General features: G+C 37.7%; 2 non-coding genes across 2 annotated transcripts; one reads left to right on the top strand and one right to left on the bottom strand.

Annotated features, from left to right (window-relative positions):
* The first annotated feature begins 7,459 nt into the window (after nt 1–7,459).
* Trnav-aac (transfer RNA valine (anticodon AAC)) lies at nt 7,460–7,532 on the top strand. The gene has a single exon. It is a non-coding gene; the product is annotated as a tRNA-Val (tRNA).
* A 5,914-nt stretch (nt 7,533–13,446) lies between these two features.
* On the bottom strand, nt 13,447–13,519 carry Trnav-aac (transfer RNA valine (anticodon AAC)). Its single transcript has one exon. It is a non-coding gene; the product is annotated as a tRNA-Val (tRNA).
* Between the last annotated feature and the right edge of the window lie 4,272 nt (nt 13,520–17,791).

Genomic DNA, 17,791 nt, shown 5'->3' with positions numbered 1-17,791 from the left:
TTCCTTCCAAAAGAGAAGATAATTAGGCTATAGACATTCCTTCCAAAAGAGAAAATAATTAGGCTATAGACATTCCTTCCAAAAGAGAAGATGATTAGGCTATAGACGTTCCTTCCAAAAGAGAAAATAATTAGGCTATAGACGTTCCTTCCAAAAGAGAAGATAATTAGGCTATAGACATTCCTTCCAAAAGAGAAGATGATTAGGCTATAGACATTCCTTCCAAAAGAGAAGATGATTAGGCTATAGACGTTCCTTCCAAAAGAGAAGATAAATAGGCTATAAACATTCCTTCCAAAAGAGAAGATGATTAGGCTATAGACGTTCCTTCCAAAAGAGAAAATAATTAGGCTATAGACGTTCCTTCCAAAGGAGAAGATAATAAGGTTATAGACGTTCCTTCCAAAAGAGAAGATGATTAGGCTATAGACATTCCTTCCAAAAGAGAAGATGATTAGGCTATAGACATTCCTTCCAAAAGAGAAAAGAATTAGGCTATAGACGTTCCTTCCAAAAGAGAAAACAATTAGGCTATAGACGTTCCTTCCAAAAGAGAAAATAATTAGGCTATAGACGTTCCTTCCAAAAGAGAAGATGATTAGGCTATAGACATTCCTTCCAAAAGAGAAAAGAATTAGGCTATAGACGTTCCTTCCAAAAGAGAAAAGAATTAGGCTATAGACGTTCCTTCCAAAAGAGAAAATAATTAGGCTATAGACGTTCCTTCCAAAAGAGAAAAGAATTAGGCTATAGACGTTCCTTCCAAAAGAGAAGATGATTAGGCTATAGACGTTCCTTCCAAAAGAGAAGATAATAAGGCTACATCCTATGCGTCTGATGCGGCGTATCCAGGGGCGGAGTGGGTATCAAAACCGGCCCGGGCATTACCATATAAAATGGCCCACAAATGTCATGTCATATATTTTCGGTGTGTGTGTGTGAGGGGGGGGGGGTTAAACCTCTCCGCAATATATATATATATATATATATATATATATATATATATATATATATATATATATATATATATATTGCAGAAGCTGCCGGAGGGAATTTCGCAGCTGATACTCCCAACGCCTAAGGGGCTTCACTCCTGATTTCTCCTCGAGGTTGTCTCCTGAAGCCTCAGTACCGCAAGGCAGCGGGGGTTTGAAGTCAGAGTACCCCTCTCCTAGATGAACTGCCTTACTAGGCTGACGAGCTCCATCTGCCCGAAGCTCCCGGTTTTGTGGCGCCAGGTATCCGCCTTCACCCCTTCACCTGTTAGTAAGAGCAGTTTCGCCGGGCTTAATATATAAGCCACACGAGCAGGCCAGGTGCTGGACTTAGTTGTCAGAGGCTATTTGAGACGCATGCCATTAGGAGTATTTTATAGACAATGGGAGCTTAACCCCATTGACACCCCTGGCCATGACAACCTCAGTGAGGCGCGAAGACCTCTCCCACCGTCAGAGACAACCCGTGGCGTCCATACATTACGCCAATCAAGTTGGACTTATAACCCGTAACTGTTGTCTCCCGTGTTGTTTTAGCCGCTTTGCAGCAGCACCAGAGTTTCCTCTCCGGGGCGCATTCCTGGGCCTTGGATAAAGGGGTCATGGGTGGCCCATGCGTCATGATCCCTCTCTCGACCTTGCTGATGTGATCCAAAGGAACGCATCGCATTACATTCGGCACCAACTCAGTTGCAGGAATTGAAAGACTCCAACATTGTTACAATTTATAAAAATAAAGGCGACCGCTCTGATTGTAACAATTACAGAGGCATCTCACTGCTTAGCATAGTCGGAAAGGCTTTTGCTAGAGTATTACTAAAGCGATTACAGATCCTGGCAGATCGTGTTTATCCAGAGTCGCAGTGTGGCTTTAGGGCAGGTAGATCTACAACAGATATGATTTTCTCTCTTCGGCAGCTACAGGAGAAGAGCAGAGAACAAAAGCAGCCCCTCTTCATAGCATTTATTGATTTGACCAAGGCCTTTGACCTTGTTAGCAGAAGCGGTATGTTTGCTGTACTAGAGAGAATCGGCTGCCCAAATAAGTTAAGAAAACTAGTGTCAGCTTTTCACGAAAATATGCAGGGCACCGTTCAGTTTGAAAGTTCTTCCTCCAGGCCATTCTCCATTAAGAGCGGTGTCAAACAAGGATGTGTACTGGCCCCTACACTATTTGGCATCTTCTTCTCAGTCGTACTATCCAGTGCTTTTAAATCCCTGGAAGACGGAATATACATCCATAGCAGATCCGATGGAAGGCTCTTTAACCTGGCACGTCTTAAAGCCAAAACGAAAAGGCGTCGTATCTTGATAAGGGAGCTGCTGTTTGCCGATGACGCGGCACTCGTATCTCACTCACAAGGAGGTCTACAGAAGCTAGTGAACGCCTTAGCAGCTGCTTGTCAAGAGTTTAGCCTTACTATAAGTCTCTCCAAGACCGAAATCCTGGCACAAGACATTGCAGAAATACCTATAATACAAATTGGGAACCACACCCTTTCAGTGGTGCAGGAATTTACCTACTTGGGTTCAACAATTGTCAGTAACCTAGACTTAGACATCGAGCTGACAAAAAGGATAGGAAAAGCTACCACAGCATTGGCAAAACTCTCCAAGCGCGTCCGGGAAAATGGTAAATTGACCACAGCGACCAAAATCCTGGTCTACAACGCCTGTGTTGTGAGCACTCTCCTTTATGGCAGTGAGAGCTGGTCAACATACATGTACCAAGAGCACAGATTGAATAGTTTCCACTTGCGCTGCCTGAGACGCATAATGGGCATCTCTTGGAGGGACCATGTCTCCAATCAGGAAGTTTTAAGATTGGCCAATATGAACAGCATGTATGCTCTCCTGACACAAAGAAGATTACGCTGGCTCGGACATGTCACCCGCATGCCAGATGGCAGAATCCCGAAAGATATCTTATATGCTGAGCTTGTGGAAGGAGTCAGACGCAAGGGCCGCCCAAGACTAACATATAGAGATGTCTGCAAGCGAGACATGAGAGCCTCAGGCATCAGCGAAAGTATGTGGGAAAACATAGCCAAAGACCGGAGTGCATGGAGACAGACTGTGCGTGCTGGGACAACCCTTACTGAGAACAAAAGAATTGAAGCGGCTTTAATCAAGAGGGATAAAAAGAAAGCTGCCCTGTCTGCTAGCCCTAAATCAGAGGCATACACATGTATGAATTGTGGCAAAGTTTGCCGTTCTAGAATTGGCTTGATTAGCCACACCAGATTCTGCCCCGTCTCAAGATTAAGCCAAAACCAGTGACTCATTTGGGCGCATCCATTGCCTTTCGAGACAAAAGGAGCCATATATAAATATATATATATATATATATATATATATATATATATATATACAGGGGCGGACTGGCTATATGGGCAAACGGGCAAATGCCCGGTGGGCCGGTACCAAATGGGCCGGTCTGGTCGCGACCAAAGAAAAATAAATTAAATGCAGACAACTTAAAAAAAAAGTGACAGCAGCAAGACACAAAGGCTCGAACACGTTAACTTGTTTTTTTTTTTAATTATTATTACAATTAATTTTGTTTGAAATTCAACAAGAACAAAATTTAAGAATTACACTATACACTGTACGTGTTATCATTTGTAAAACGTTAGACCGTACTTTCTGCTATGCACGAGCGGCATGGCCTTCAACACTACTTTGATGTCTTCAAGACTGTTTGGCCTGATGATTTTGCTGGTCGGCATGGGCCTTTGATGGCACTCCTATTTTTGTTTTACTCCTTCCCTCACCCGTTTTTTTTAATGGTTCCATTGAAAGTTAATGAAAAAGAGGGATGGGACAGGTTAAGTTAGAAAACATTGATATAACGCGGCAAAAGGGGAGACAATTAGCTCGTTAACAAAACTTAATAGAAGTTAACTTAAACACATACACACAGCCGCGAAATAGCAAACCACCCAACTTATTCAACATGGGTATTACCGTATTATAAAGTTCTACTTTCTGCGATTTGAAAAGAAAAAAGTAAGTTTCTTGTTGTTTAAAAAATACTACACTTAAGGCTTACAAAAAAAATATTATTTAATTAAAACATAAATCTAGGTCGAAATCGATATTCATACCGTTATGATTTTATAATTAATGGCAAACTTATGCTTAGTATGAAGTCATTGATAATGAAAATTATTACAATAATTTATATAGCGCTGTCACATCCGATATTTAATGAACGATTTAGAATCATTTATCTATATTATAAAGTAGAATGTGTGGTGTATGTATGTATGTATGTTACTTATAGACATCAAAACCGCTTGACCAATCTTGATAAAACTAGGCAGGAATGTTCCTTGGGTACCAACTTAGACCTTAGTGAATGTATTGTAGCCCTAAAACAAATGTAAGACCCTCAAAAAAAATAAAGTTGTCCGACTCTATTACAGCTATAGTATTTTATGGATCTAGGCCATGTCTACAATGTTGACTTAGGAAAAGATAGAAAGGATTTAGACCTAGATCTAATTTTAAGAAATACACTTTGCTCAGATAGTTTTTTACTTTGACACATGAAAATACAAAAGAAGATCCATTGATTTCATTATATAATAAAATTAATCTTCAATTTTGTGTTTCAAAAGCATTTTTTACATTAATAGTTCCTTATATCTGTGATTACAGATTTCCTGACGAACATTCTTTCATTAGACAATACCGTAATGAATCGCGTACTAAAAATTAATTCGTTTAATTGTTTACTTTATAATCCCATCCCTAGATCTAAAACTCTAATTCAACTCTAAGATGATAAAACTTCTCTTCGCACAGATAGTTTTATACTTTAACACATAAACATATTAATTAAAGTCCATTAATTTCATATTTTGATCAAATAAACATTCAAATTTGGTTTTCTAAAGCTACATTCGTCTACGAAAGCTGCGAAGCCGAGTTGAGATAGGCCTAGATCTATATTCATTCATGAATCGCGTACTAAAAATTATTTCGTTTAATTGTTTACTTTATAATCCCATCCCTAGATCTAAAACTCTAATCCAACTCTAAGATGATAAAACTTCTCTTCGCACAGATAGTTTTATACTTTAACACATAAATATATTAATTAAAGTCCATTCATTTCATATTTTGATCAAATAAACATTCAAATTTGGTTTTCTAAAGCTACATTCGTCTACGAAAGCTGCGAAGCCGAGTTGAGATAGGCCTAGATCTATATTCATTCATGAATCGCGTACTAAAAATTATTTCGTTTAATTGTTCACTTTATAATCCTATTTATTTAACAAAGCTATCGCTCTTTTCGTTTTTAATAGATAAGAATGTATCGACTTTGGGTAAACCATTTTCGCAAAACTAATTTTATTTTCGTAGCGAAACTGAAATAACGTGAAAGGATCATTAGCTACGTTTAACATAATCTAAATCCAATCCACTAGATTATTCAAAAGCAAATGTTTTAATTTAAAAAAAAATGGATTTAAGACTATTAGCTATTTTGATTTGATAGCATTATTCACACTATTTTTACATTGACACATTCGCTTTACTTATTACATTATTATTTCGTTTAATTGCTTACAAAACACTCTCAGTAAATATATCGAAAGTAATGCGCAAATAAAGACCCGCGGGTCGCGGGTAACATATGTCTAGTATGAATATATATAGTTCGTCCATCGTAGTTCGATTATGACCACTTTGTCATCCAGGGGGCTGAGGGCTTTGCACTGGGGTTTTATGTCTCCTCGTGTGGCTGGTGAGACCTATGTGAGCCCGGAATGTTCGGCCGCACACTAGGCAGGTTATTTCAGCTGGAGCTAGTGTCGTTTGCCTTGCTTTTCTTCTATGGCGTTTTTCTTCTGCTAGCTTTGTTCTCTTTTCCTCAGCAACCTGTGCGCCGGTTTTCACAGCGCGACGTCATGATGCTCTGTCATGTGCCTCTGTCTCCCAGGTGGCTGAACCCCTTCAGAGAAGCTTTGAGGGTGTCCCTGAAGCGCTTTCTTTGACAACCTTGCGAGCGCTTTCCTTCGCTTAGTTGGCCATACAAGAGTCGTTTAGGGATATATAAATTATTGTAATTATTGTAATAAATTTCATCATTAATGACTTAATACTAAGTTTAAGTTTGCCATTAATCATATAATCATAACGGTAAAAATATCGATTTCGATCTAAATTTTTGTTTTAATTAAATAATATTTTTTTTGTAAGCCTTAAGTGTAGTATTTTTAGATCTATGTTATTACAAATAAACAACAAGAAACTAACTTTTTTTCTTTTCAAATCGCAGAAAGTAGAACTTTATAAGGCTATATTGAGCTATGAATAAGTTGGGTGGTTTGCAATTTCGCGGTTGTGTGTATGTGTTTAAGCTAACTTTTAATAAGTTTTGTCTCCCCTTTTGCCGCGTTATATCAATGTTTTCTAACTCACCTCTCCCATCCCTCTTTTTCGTTAACTTTCAATGGAACCATAAAAAAAACGGGTGAGGGAAGGAGCAAAACAAAAATAGGAGTGCCATCAAAGGCCCATGCCGATCAGCTAAATGATCAGGCCAAACACAGCCATGCCGCTCGTGCATAGCAGAAAGTACGGTCTAACGTTTTACAAATGATAATACGTACAGTGTAGGCCTATAGTGTAATTCTTAAAATTATATTCTTGTTGAATTTCAAACGAAATTAATTGTAATAAGAATTAAAACAACAAGAAGAAGAAAACGTGTTCGGGCCTTTGTGTCTTGCTGCTGTCACTTTTTTTTAAAGTTGTCTGCATTGAATTTTTTTTTCTTTGGTCGCGACCAGACCGGCCTATTTGGTACCGGCCCACCGGGCATTTGCCCGTTTGCCCATATAGCCAGTCCGCCTCTGGGCGTATCCATGTGTTAATGTAATCGTGCATGCATAGAGATTTAGCCCTTAAATCTGTCTGATTCAGCAACCCTTTTTTTCTCTAATGGAACCAGAGAAGAAGCAAAGCACCTGGAATAAGAAAACTGTTTTTATCTTAGTGTTATTCTGAGTATTTTATTAGGACTTGTTTTTGTATTTCAATATTATAATTCAGTGTTTTATATATTAGGCTATTGCTACTTAACTTTTTATAGTCTTCTGTTATGAAGTGTCACTAAATTTAGTGATTTTACCAATAGTATTACTCTGTTACCTTCTAGTCCAAAATGAATATCGTTTGATATAAATATCTTATCCTATAAATTACAAATAAATAAATCATGGCAATATCCCACCGATAATAGATTTTACGTAGCGTATGCCCTTTACCCGCGGGGTCACGGAGGTCACGCTTTACCACGTCGATTCTCAGCAGCACTCGAAAGCAAGAAATAAAAAAAAAAATTAGAAATAAATCAAGGCTAGAGAACCAAGGAAAGATAAGAAACAAAAGTACAAAAGTACAAAGGCAAATAAGATGATAGAATTCAATAAAACGTACATCTGTGTGTTTCCGTAGTGTAGTGGTCATCACATCTGCCTAACACGCAGAAGGTCCTGGGTTCGATACCCAGCGGAAACAACGAACATTTTTTTTTGTTCAGGATCGTTTTGTTTTATTTTTGACAAAGATTATATCAACTTTTTCTATCTGTATTTCTGGTACAACCTTTGTACACGTTATTTCCACCACACCCAATCTCAGGTCAAATTGAAAGTTTGCATAATTATTTCTTGTACCTGACAAACAAGAATAAAAAAAATGACCATTGGTAATGATTTATTTATCGAACAAGAGAAAGAAATTGTACTTGACAAAGGTGGTAGTAAATGGTAAATGGGAAAAAGTTCCATGTATACTTTGTGTAAATTAGGTCGTCGCTTAAACTTTGAAAAATAACAATAAATAGCTATAATCAATGGCATAGCATACTCGTGGGCCCGGGTACGGGTTCAAGAACGTGATGGTGGGTCCTCCCTGTGATGGGTATTAGAAATACAAGTCCTGTCATCATTTATGGATCAGTGCCAGTAAAAAAAAAACGAAGTGATCCACCCAGGCAGGTAAAAAGGCAGGTTTCTATATATTCAGAAAGAACATCAGAATGAAATTCTATCAAAGGCAAATGACAGAGTAGAATAGAGAAAGAAAGTTGGCAGATCTTGTTTGGTGCCCCAGTGGTCCAGCAGACCAAAAGACAGGTGAAAGTGAAGTTAGATGTGAACCTGGCCTAACTGATGTCTTATAATGAATATCTAATTGATCTAATTGTTTTGTAAAGGGTCAGTAAAAATTCGTAAAAAAAGAAAAAAAAATTCCTTTAGTTAATTATTCTATAGGTACATAAATGTTCTATAAATATGTGTATAGCGCATTATTCCTTCTAAAGAGCCTGCCATGTTTGTTACTAGTAAAAGTGAATAGTAAAAGTGAAGTACTTATGAAAAAACTGCTTTTATAAGTGATTTCAAAAATTAAATTTTTCGCTTTCAGAATAGAAAAAAGTAGCCGTTGCATTAGAACTTTGAATGGTCTAAAATATTAGGATATCGGATTTTCACTATCTTTTCTAGTTTACGAGATCTAAATGGGACGGACGGACAAACATTCCACACAAAACTATAGGGTCTTTTCCCCTTTCTGGGCACACTAAAAACAACGAAATTTCTATGCTGGAACTACCTTTTAGAATTATAAGAGTAACAAAACTCATTTCAGATTCAGTTTCTTACGTAACAAGCAATATTATAGTTTCATATTGACAAACAAAGGTATCATGTGCGAAATGAAATCCATCCCCCCGTAGGGCTGTGGGGGGAAATTCTACGACTATTTTTTTTTTGCTTTAGTTTCGTTTATTATAAGTGAGATTTTAATGTTAAAAACTCTCTCTTCAATTTAAAATTAAAGCAAAAAAGGGGTTTGAGTTTTAGATCCCCTCCATGGGGTTTTAAGCTAAATCTTTAGAGGATTTTGACTTTAAATCCCCCACCAGCGGGTTTTGAGGTTAAAATCACCATTTCAATACTAAACTAAAGTACAATACAGTCGCAAAATACTATGAGCTTAGCCAATGGAGGTTTTGAGTTTAAAAGGATAGAAGACTTAAAAGTAAAGTAGCAATTCTACATAAAACACTGAACCATAATCCTCAAATACAAAAACAAAATTTAATAAAATACTCTGAAAGATGTGCCAACAAGGCACATTCTTCGTTCCATATGCTAGGACAAATTTGTACAAATACTCCTTCTTCCCTAGCGCTATTAGACCATGGAATGGGTTGCCTGAGCTAGTCAGGAAAACCGGTGACTTGGTGGAGTTTAGGTCATTGGTTAATATGCATGACTAAATGCATGACGCGTAGGACGTAATCATCTTCTTTTTTGAAGTAACGTCTAACGTCTGTATCATTTTTTAATAAGATAACATAAGATAAAAAACAACAACCTCAAGATGGATTGAGTTTAAAACCCCCTAACAGATGGTTAGACCATAAAACTCCCCTTTTCGAAAAAAAAAAAATAAAGCCAAGAGGAGTTTTAAAGTCAACAATTTTTTTTTATAAAAGAGTAGCAGGATAATGCTCTTTAGATACCTCAGAATTAGCTTTTTGTGTGTGTGTGTGTGTGTGTGTTTTATATGCCGGAAATCATGCTTTGTTCTGACCCCAATGGGGGAGCTTACAGCCCTCCAAGTCCCCAAACTGGCTAGGGCAAGGTTTCTCCTGTCTTTCCACTAACAAAAGGATAATATATTAAAGAATGAAGGGCCATAATAAAATGAAGATTTATAACGTATACAAACACTCATTTGTATATATATTTGATATTTTGGGTTTTTGGCACATCGGCACAATTTAGACCATATATATATATATATATATAATATATATATATATATATATATATATATATATATATATATATATATATATAACATATGGGCGAATTGGATCGGATAAACTGGCTTTTAGTGAAATTATTTTAATTTTTATTAAAAAGCAATTTCGGCAACCTTCACAGATACCCCCTTCTTTCTCCTCTACCGTCCTTTTCCCAACTAGTCCACCCAAGAGATAGAATCAGAGCGTATTGAGAAAGCTAAAGCGCTAAACAAAACAATTGGTAAAATACTAAAGATATTTCTAATCGCACAGATTTATATAATGGTTAGTCTAGATCTATTACAAATTAAATTACATGACTGATCCAAACTAATTGATACAATTGCACTTAATCATGGGGAGTAGACATCACTCGAATTAGCGTTGCCTTTTTGAAAAGGAAAAAAAAAAGAAATCAAACTACAGTCACCGAATTCCGTGAGCTTAGCCAATGGGGATTTTTAGTTTAAAACCCTTCTCAGGAGAGTTTTGGAGCTTAAAACCCCCTCTCCATGAGTTATGAGGAGAAAATCCTCCTTTTCAATAAATAGAAAAATTAAATCAAACTACAGTCACCAAATTTCATAGCCAAGGGTGTTTTTAGTTTAAAATCCCTCCCCCTTAAGGGGGTATTGAAGTTAAAATCCCCATCTTCGATAAAAAACCCATCTGCGATAAAAAAAAACCCATCTGCGATAAAAAAACAACAACACGAAAGCAAGCTACAGTCACCAAATTCCATGAGTCTAGCCATTGTAGAAGGGGGGGGGGGTGAGTTTAAAATACCCCGCCAATAAAAAACCTAAAGGAAAACTACAGTCTCTTAGCTCCATAAATGTAGCCAAGGAATTTTTGAGATTAAAACCCCATTTCAATAAGTAGCCTAGAAAAGCAAAGCTACATTTACTAAATTACATAAGAGTAGCTAAACAAGGGTTTTGAGTTACTCCACCTTTTTTTAAAAAACAGGAATCACCAAATTCCATAATCGTAGCCAATGGGGTTTTATTTATATGTTAAAATCCCCCCCGTCCAATAAAAAAAAAATACGAGTAGCTACAGCCACTACATTCTATGTGCGTAGCGTAGAGAGTTAAAAGCCCCCTACAATAAATAACAAAACAACTAGTCAACAAATTCCGTGATAGGAGCCAAGGGAATTTCGACGTTAACAAAACCCTTTCAATCTAAAACAAAGCAAAGCTAGTTTCACTAAATCCCATGAGCGTATCAAAAAGGAGTTTAAGTTTAGTCACAGTAGTTATCCCCTCCCCCTTTCAAATAAAAACTAGGGTAAAAGTATAGTTAGCCTAATAATTTGAGCTTAGCAATTGAGTTTTTCTGCCAGTTGCTGAAACCCATTAGCCTAATAAATAACATCGTAAATTCAAGCCACAGAACAAAAAATAAATAAACAGTCCTTTGAGGTTCAACCCTATCCCAAATAAACATTTCACACATTGATTTATTATGAATAGCAAATTTGATATTTAACATTCAATTTTTAATAGACACTGTAGCATGGGCGTAGCCAAATTATTTTTTCGGGGGGGGGGGGCTATATATATATATATATATATATATATGTGTGTGTGTGTGTATGTATATATGTGTGTGTATGTGTGTGTGTGTAAAATTAATCTTTATTACATTCTGACTCTTCATTCTTTCGGAAGACGTTTATTTTCCCCAAAAATCTGTCACTGGCAATGTCTAAAGCCTCTTCCCACCTGCTCTGAGGACCTCTATGAAAGTGTGGCGTGAAGTTGTATTAGGATGTTCCTGTTTGTGATTTCCTCGTAATGGCCTCCATGTCATTGCAACTCTTATTATACGTAATTCATTTTGTCGGAATACTTGTCCCGCAAACCTCATGCGACGCTCTGTCACAACCTTACCAAGGGGTCGACTCCCAGTTCGGCATAGCATTTCCTCTATAACTGACTCCTAAAATCCGTCTTAGCCATCTTTGTTGAGCCACATTTCGTTTTTTTTTTGCAATTTCGGCAGATTACTATATACTGCACTTTATTAATGGAGTCCAGCCACTGGTAGAAATTTTGTAACCTCTCTTGGCTACGCTCTTGGAATTAAGTGACTGTAGTTTGTTTTAGATTTTATATTGAAAAGGGAAGTTTTATTGTCAAAATCATCTGTTGTGGTTTTAACAAATTCAAAACCCCATTTAGCTACGCTCATGGAATTTGGTGAGTGTAGTTTGCTTTAGAATAATATTGAAGAGGGGGTTTTCAACCTCAAAACTCTCTGTAAGGGGATTTTAAACTCAAAAACATCTGGAGTGGTTTTAAACTAAAAAAAAAAAAAGCCATCTGGAGGAAGGGGTTTAAACTCAAAACATCCTTTGGCTTTGCTAAGCTCAAAGAATTTTAGTGTGTAATTTACATTTTTTTTTTATATTGAAGAGGTATTTTTTTAGCATCAAACCCCGATAAAGGGGGGTTTAAACTCAAGACCCTCTTTGGCTACGTTCATAACATTTTGAGTGTGTAATTTGCTTTTTTTTTTTATAGAAGAGGTATTTTTTCGCTTCAAACCCCGCTGAAGGGGGGTTTAAACTTAAAACCCCTATGGTTACTCTCAAAGATTTTTGAGTGTGTAATTTGCTTTTTTTTTTTTTAATTAAAGAGGTATTTTTTAACTTTAAACCCCGCTGAAGGGGAGTTTAAACTCAAAACCCCCTTTGGCTACGCTTATAGCATTTTCAGTGTGTAAAATACTTTTTTTTTATATTGAAGTGGAGGTTTTATTGTAAATTTCGGAGGGGGTTTTAAAATCACAATCTTCCTTAGCTATGCTCTAGGAATGTAGGTAGCCTACCTCAGAATATGCATTTTGTTGGCTTTCAATTGGGCCTACTAGAAATAGAGCTTGGCGGCAGGGCTCTGCCCCGCGCTGGGAAGAACCTATTCTAGGGCACAATAAACGTCTTCCGAAAGAATGAAAGGTCAGAATGTAATAAATATTATGATCACACACACACATACATAATTATAATTAATTTTTTGCGCGGGGGGTGGGAGCGGAAAAAATCTCCCCCAAAACCCCCCGAAAAAAATTCCTGGCTACGCCCATGTGTGCAATATTATATTATGTACCTAACACTTGATGACCAACTAGTTTAGAAGTAATATGCAGTTTGTTAAATTTCGGATATACTTTGGCGCTAAACTTAATTATAACAAGATTACAAATACAAAGACAGTTTGTGTGGAAACAAACACACACACACACACAGAAACAAAAGTTGGCCTTGATAATATAAGAGTTTCCGTAGTGTAGTGGTCATCACATCTGCCCCAGCGGAAACACAATTTTTTTTTTGCTAGTTTTTCGTGCTATTTCAAATTAATGCTGAGTTTTTTTATTTTATTTTGTATTTATTATTTTAATTATGGGTTTAGATTATAGTATAGATTTATTATAGATATAGTTCTAAGTTTAAATGGAAGAAATGCATATAACTATCTACCTACTAGCTATCTAATATATATGTAAGAAAGACAATCTAGACATTGATAGAACATATTAGGCTGTAAAAAAAAATATATACTTAAAAAATCATCAGAATGTCTAAAAAAAATTTGTTCATGTTTCCGCTGGGTTTCGAACCCAGGACCTTCTGCGTGTTAGGCAGATGTGATAACCACTACACTACGGAAACACATATATAAACATATGATATATATGAAATCTTTCGGTATACTTTCAGTTTTATACCAAAGGTATGCTACTTAATTAAATATACATGCACTATATGTTGAACTTGGCTGGCTTACTTACCATTTTTAAAAGAAGATATTCAAACCTCTGTTCGGTCTATCATAATCATATTCTAGCTATTACTTTTTTGCAGACGTTACTACCGTTACTTCAGATTAAAACTACGACTTACGCATTTCATGTGTCGATCTAGTCATGCATGATAATCAATGACAAACTCTGCTAAGTCTTTGGTTTTCCTGGCTGATTCAGGCAAACCATTCCATTCTCTAAAGACTAATCAATAATGGCACTAGGGAAGAATGAGCACTTGTACGAATTAGTTCTTGCTTATGGAATAAGAAATGTGCCTCTATCTTTGTGTCCTTCTGAATATTTCATTAGGTTTTGTTTTTCTATTTGTAGATTATAGTTTAGTGTTTTATGTCTGCCAAAATGCAACACAACACAAAAAGAAGATATGGATTTTAGGTTTAAATTTAAGATATATTATTACCTTGACTGTCATTTTCGGGCAACCTTTCCAGCTCTCCCTCAACGGAGTGGCTCTCAGCATGGAAAAGCTACCCAAGTACCTTGGTGTAACTTTAGATCGCAAACTAAAAATGTGTGAGCACATCCAGGATGTTGTAAGAAAGGCCTCAGGGAAACTTTGCATTGTGCGGAAGCTGGCATCCACGAAGTGGGGAGCCCGAGCAGACATGCTCCGATCCCTGTATTTAGGAGCAGTCCGATCACAGATAGACTACAGCCTACCTGTGCAAATTTATGGCTCTAGGACTGCTCTTGAACAACTTGATAAAATACAGTCCCAAGTACTAAGATTTGTTTGTGGAACCTTTAGGACAAGTCCAGTAAATGCGGCTGAAATAATGGCTAATATAGCTTCACTAAACCTTAGGAGGGAAAGGTCAGTACTGACCTGCTATGAGCGGTATAAAAGGCTGGATGAATACCTCCCAGATAGAAAACTAGTGGTTGGTTGGAGATGCATAAGACGTATCCAGATGCAGTCTTTTATGCATCATGCCACTAGACTATCTGATGAAGCTGGCCTCTCCACCAACCGACAAAACATTCAACGCTTTCACCCCCTTCCCCCTTGGTGTCGCCCAACGACCCCAGACATACGCTTGAAATTAGTAGACCCTAATGCCACTAAGCAAAGTCGTTCATCTAACGACCTTCAAATCCTAGCTCTGGAACAATTAATACCTTCAAGCCCAGTGCTATTTTTGCATACACTGATTGGTCGGCATCAATAGATTCTGGAAGAGCAGGCTATGGAGCCTACATCGACTTTCCTGGCTCTTACACAGTCAAAATCTTTGGACCATGTGGTAGTGTTTGCAGTTTAGATGAGGAGATAATGGCAGTCTGTAAAGCCTCAAAAGTCATTGACTCTCAACTCGGTGAGGGACATTTGAGGGCAACACAGATTGTTGTGGTCACTGACTCAAAATCTGTACTACATGCTTTGCAAAGCCCCGGACCATGGCCTCCCAATATCAACACTGTCATTATGGCTTCACATAACATTAAACAACGCTTTGGCACCCCTGTAATAATGCAGTGGGTACCGAGTCACATAGGTGTGACTGGCAACACAACTGCAGACTCTTTGGCCCACCAGGGAGGGCAAATTCCACCCACTGAACAGGCTGCAAGCTTTCATCAAGCCCTGGCTATAATACAAAAAAACAGAAATGGAAAAGTGGTTTGAGTGCTGGGACAAGTCCCAAAAAGCCCGTGGAGTCTGGGAGCGCATGAGGCGCCTTGACCGCACTTCCCCGTGGTGGAGGCTGTCCAGGCCTGAGCAAGCTATTATAGCGCAGTGCAGGACAGGCCACTGTCCTGTTGGCTCATATTTCTCGCGGCTATGGCCAAATTTTGATTCACGGTGCCCCCGCTGCGGGGAAGAAGAGGAAACCGTGCCTCATATTCTGTTTGACTGCCCCAGACTTGCTGATCTCCGTCTCGACAGGTCTGGGAAACCCAAAATTCTCGACCTGTATGGCGACATTTATGCACTGCGCAAGACAGCAGGGTTTCTGTCCAGGGCTTTTGCAAGAGAGGATTTGAGCCTCTCAGGCCCTCACTCTAATGGAGTTTGATGATGATGATGATGACCTTGAGCAAAGAAGAATTAAGATCTTCTAGAATATTAGATTTCAAAACAAATAGGTGCATTCAGACACAAAAGTAGGCCTACACTTTAAAAGAAAGGTTTTAAATCAAACAAGTAAAAATACAAAACTGCGAGAAAAAAAAAAAGCAAAGTTATGTTTAAAAAAAAACTAAATTAAAAATGGTATAATTATTAACTTGAGCGTATCTTTTGTTTTTCAGAGGGGGGAGGGTGATTTTTTTTTTTGGGGGGGGGGAGCTGGAGTGATTTTGTTTCTTTGTACTCATGCACAAGCAGGCACGCACGTACACAGAAATTCACACACACACACACTTATATAATATATATTATTAGACCTAATTAGATTTAGGCCTGCTATTTATGTTACTCCATCGGAGAGTTCAACAAAGGACACAGGCGATCTGTCCAAAGCCAGTATTAATATGATATTATTGTATTATGCATTTATTTGTGTGTTGTTTGAAGTGCACCATCCATCCATTTTTATAACAGAGCACATAGCAGGAGAGTGTGTAACTATGAAGCCTATATATAATCAGTTTGTCCCAATGTGTCCTCTTCAGACGGTCATCGCAATTCAAGCGATCCATTACTGCCTTACAACATGACGTCACGGGGGTCATGCCCTGGCGCACATGACATTTGACGATAGTCTTCAGTGAACTAGAAATCACACCGCTTTACTGAGACGGACGCAAGTCAACATAACTGTAAAGTCCACTCTAACAGGTTAGTAGGTCATTGTCCGGTAATTGTTATCTACGAACAACTACTTTGTTGTTGACACTAGTGACCAGAAGGAACATTGGAAGGGAAGGGGGAGAGAAGAGATGACAAAACTTCATATAAACATCTACATAATCAAATTATCTAATAGTTACAATTTTAAAAAGTCTTTACTTAGGCCGAATAATTTGACGCGAAGTAGAAAAAACAAAGAAACATTCTTTGACATAGGGCAACGTCATGAGTTTATTTTTAAAAAATAAATTTAAATAAAGACAATATCTATTTTATACAGCTTCTAGAGGGATTATTTTGCTCCTCATATCTAGCGTACGTTAGATTTTTTTTTATTAAATGGAACATTGTTTACCCCACCCCCAACCCCGAGACAAAAAAAAAATCCTAATTAAGCAGTCAAACAAGGAGTTTTCCCAGTGTGGCCAACGAGCTAGTAATTCTTTTCTCAGCGATATACATCAACTGTTAAATTTCTAGGATAATCGTTAGAGCCGTTTTCGAACCGTTTAATAATCTAAGGCATTGTCCTAAATATCCTGCATCCTTATATAATGCTTCTAGTAGACGTCAATAACTTATACAAAACTAAACGATAAACAAGAAACTTAAGGCCTTTATGTGTTATAGAGCTATGGAGTTCACGTGAGTGTGAACATAGTCAGATGAACCTATAAAGACGTGAGTGTGGACATAGATGAGCCTATAAAGACGTGAGTGTGGACATAGATGAGCCTATAAAGACGTGAGTGTGGACATAGATGAACCTATAAAGACGTGAGTGTGGACATAGTCAGATGAACCTATAAAGACGTGAGTGTGGACATAGTCAGATGAACCTATAAAGACGTGAGTATGGACATAGTCAGATGAACCTATAAAGACGTGAGTGTGGACATAGTCAGATGAACCTATAAAGACGTGAGTGTGAACATAGTCAGATGAACCTATAAAGACGTGAGTGTGAACATAGTCAGATGAACCTATAAAGACGTGAGTGTGAACATAGTCAGATGAACCTATAAAGACGTGAGTGTGAACATAGTCAGATGAACCTATAAAGACGTGAGTGTGAACATAGTCAGATGAACCTATTAAGACGTGAGTGTGAACATAGTCAGATGAACCTATAAAGACGTGAGTGTGAACATAGTCAGATGAACCTATAAAGACGTGAGTGTGGACATAGTCAGATGAACCTATAAAGAGTAAACAACAACGTTCCAAGTCCTATAGATGGCATGTTCAGTCACATATGAATTCTTATTGGTTTGGTGGAGTTGTCGCATGATCTCGAGCTGGCCCGCTATGAGGTTTCCATGT

The sequence above is a fragment of the Biomphalaria glabrata genome, chromosome 9, assembly GCF_947242115.1.
Source record: "Biomphalaria glabrata chromosome 9, xgBioGlab47.1, whole genome shotgun sequence".
NCBI lineage: Eukaryota > Metazoa > Mollusca > Gastropoda > Planorbidae > Biomphalaria > Biomphalaria glabrata.
The sequence above is the reverse complement of the archived record's forward strand: the minus strand, read 5'-3'. Positions and strand labels throughout refer to the sequence as shown.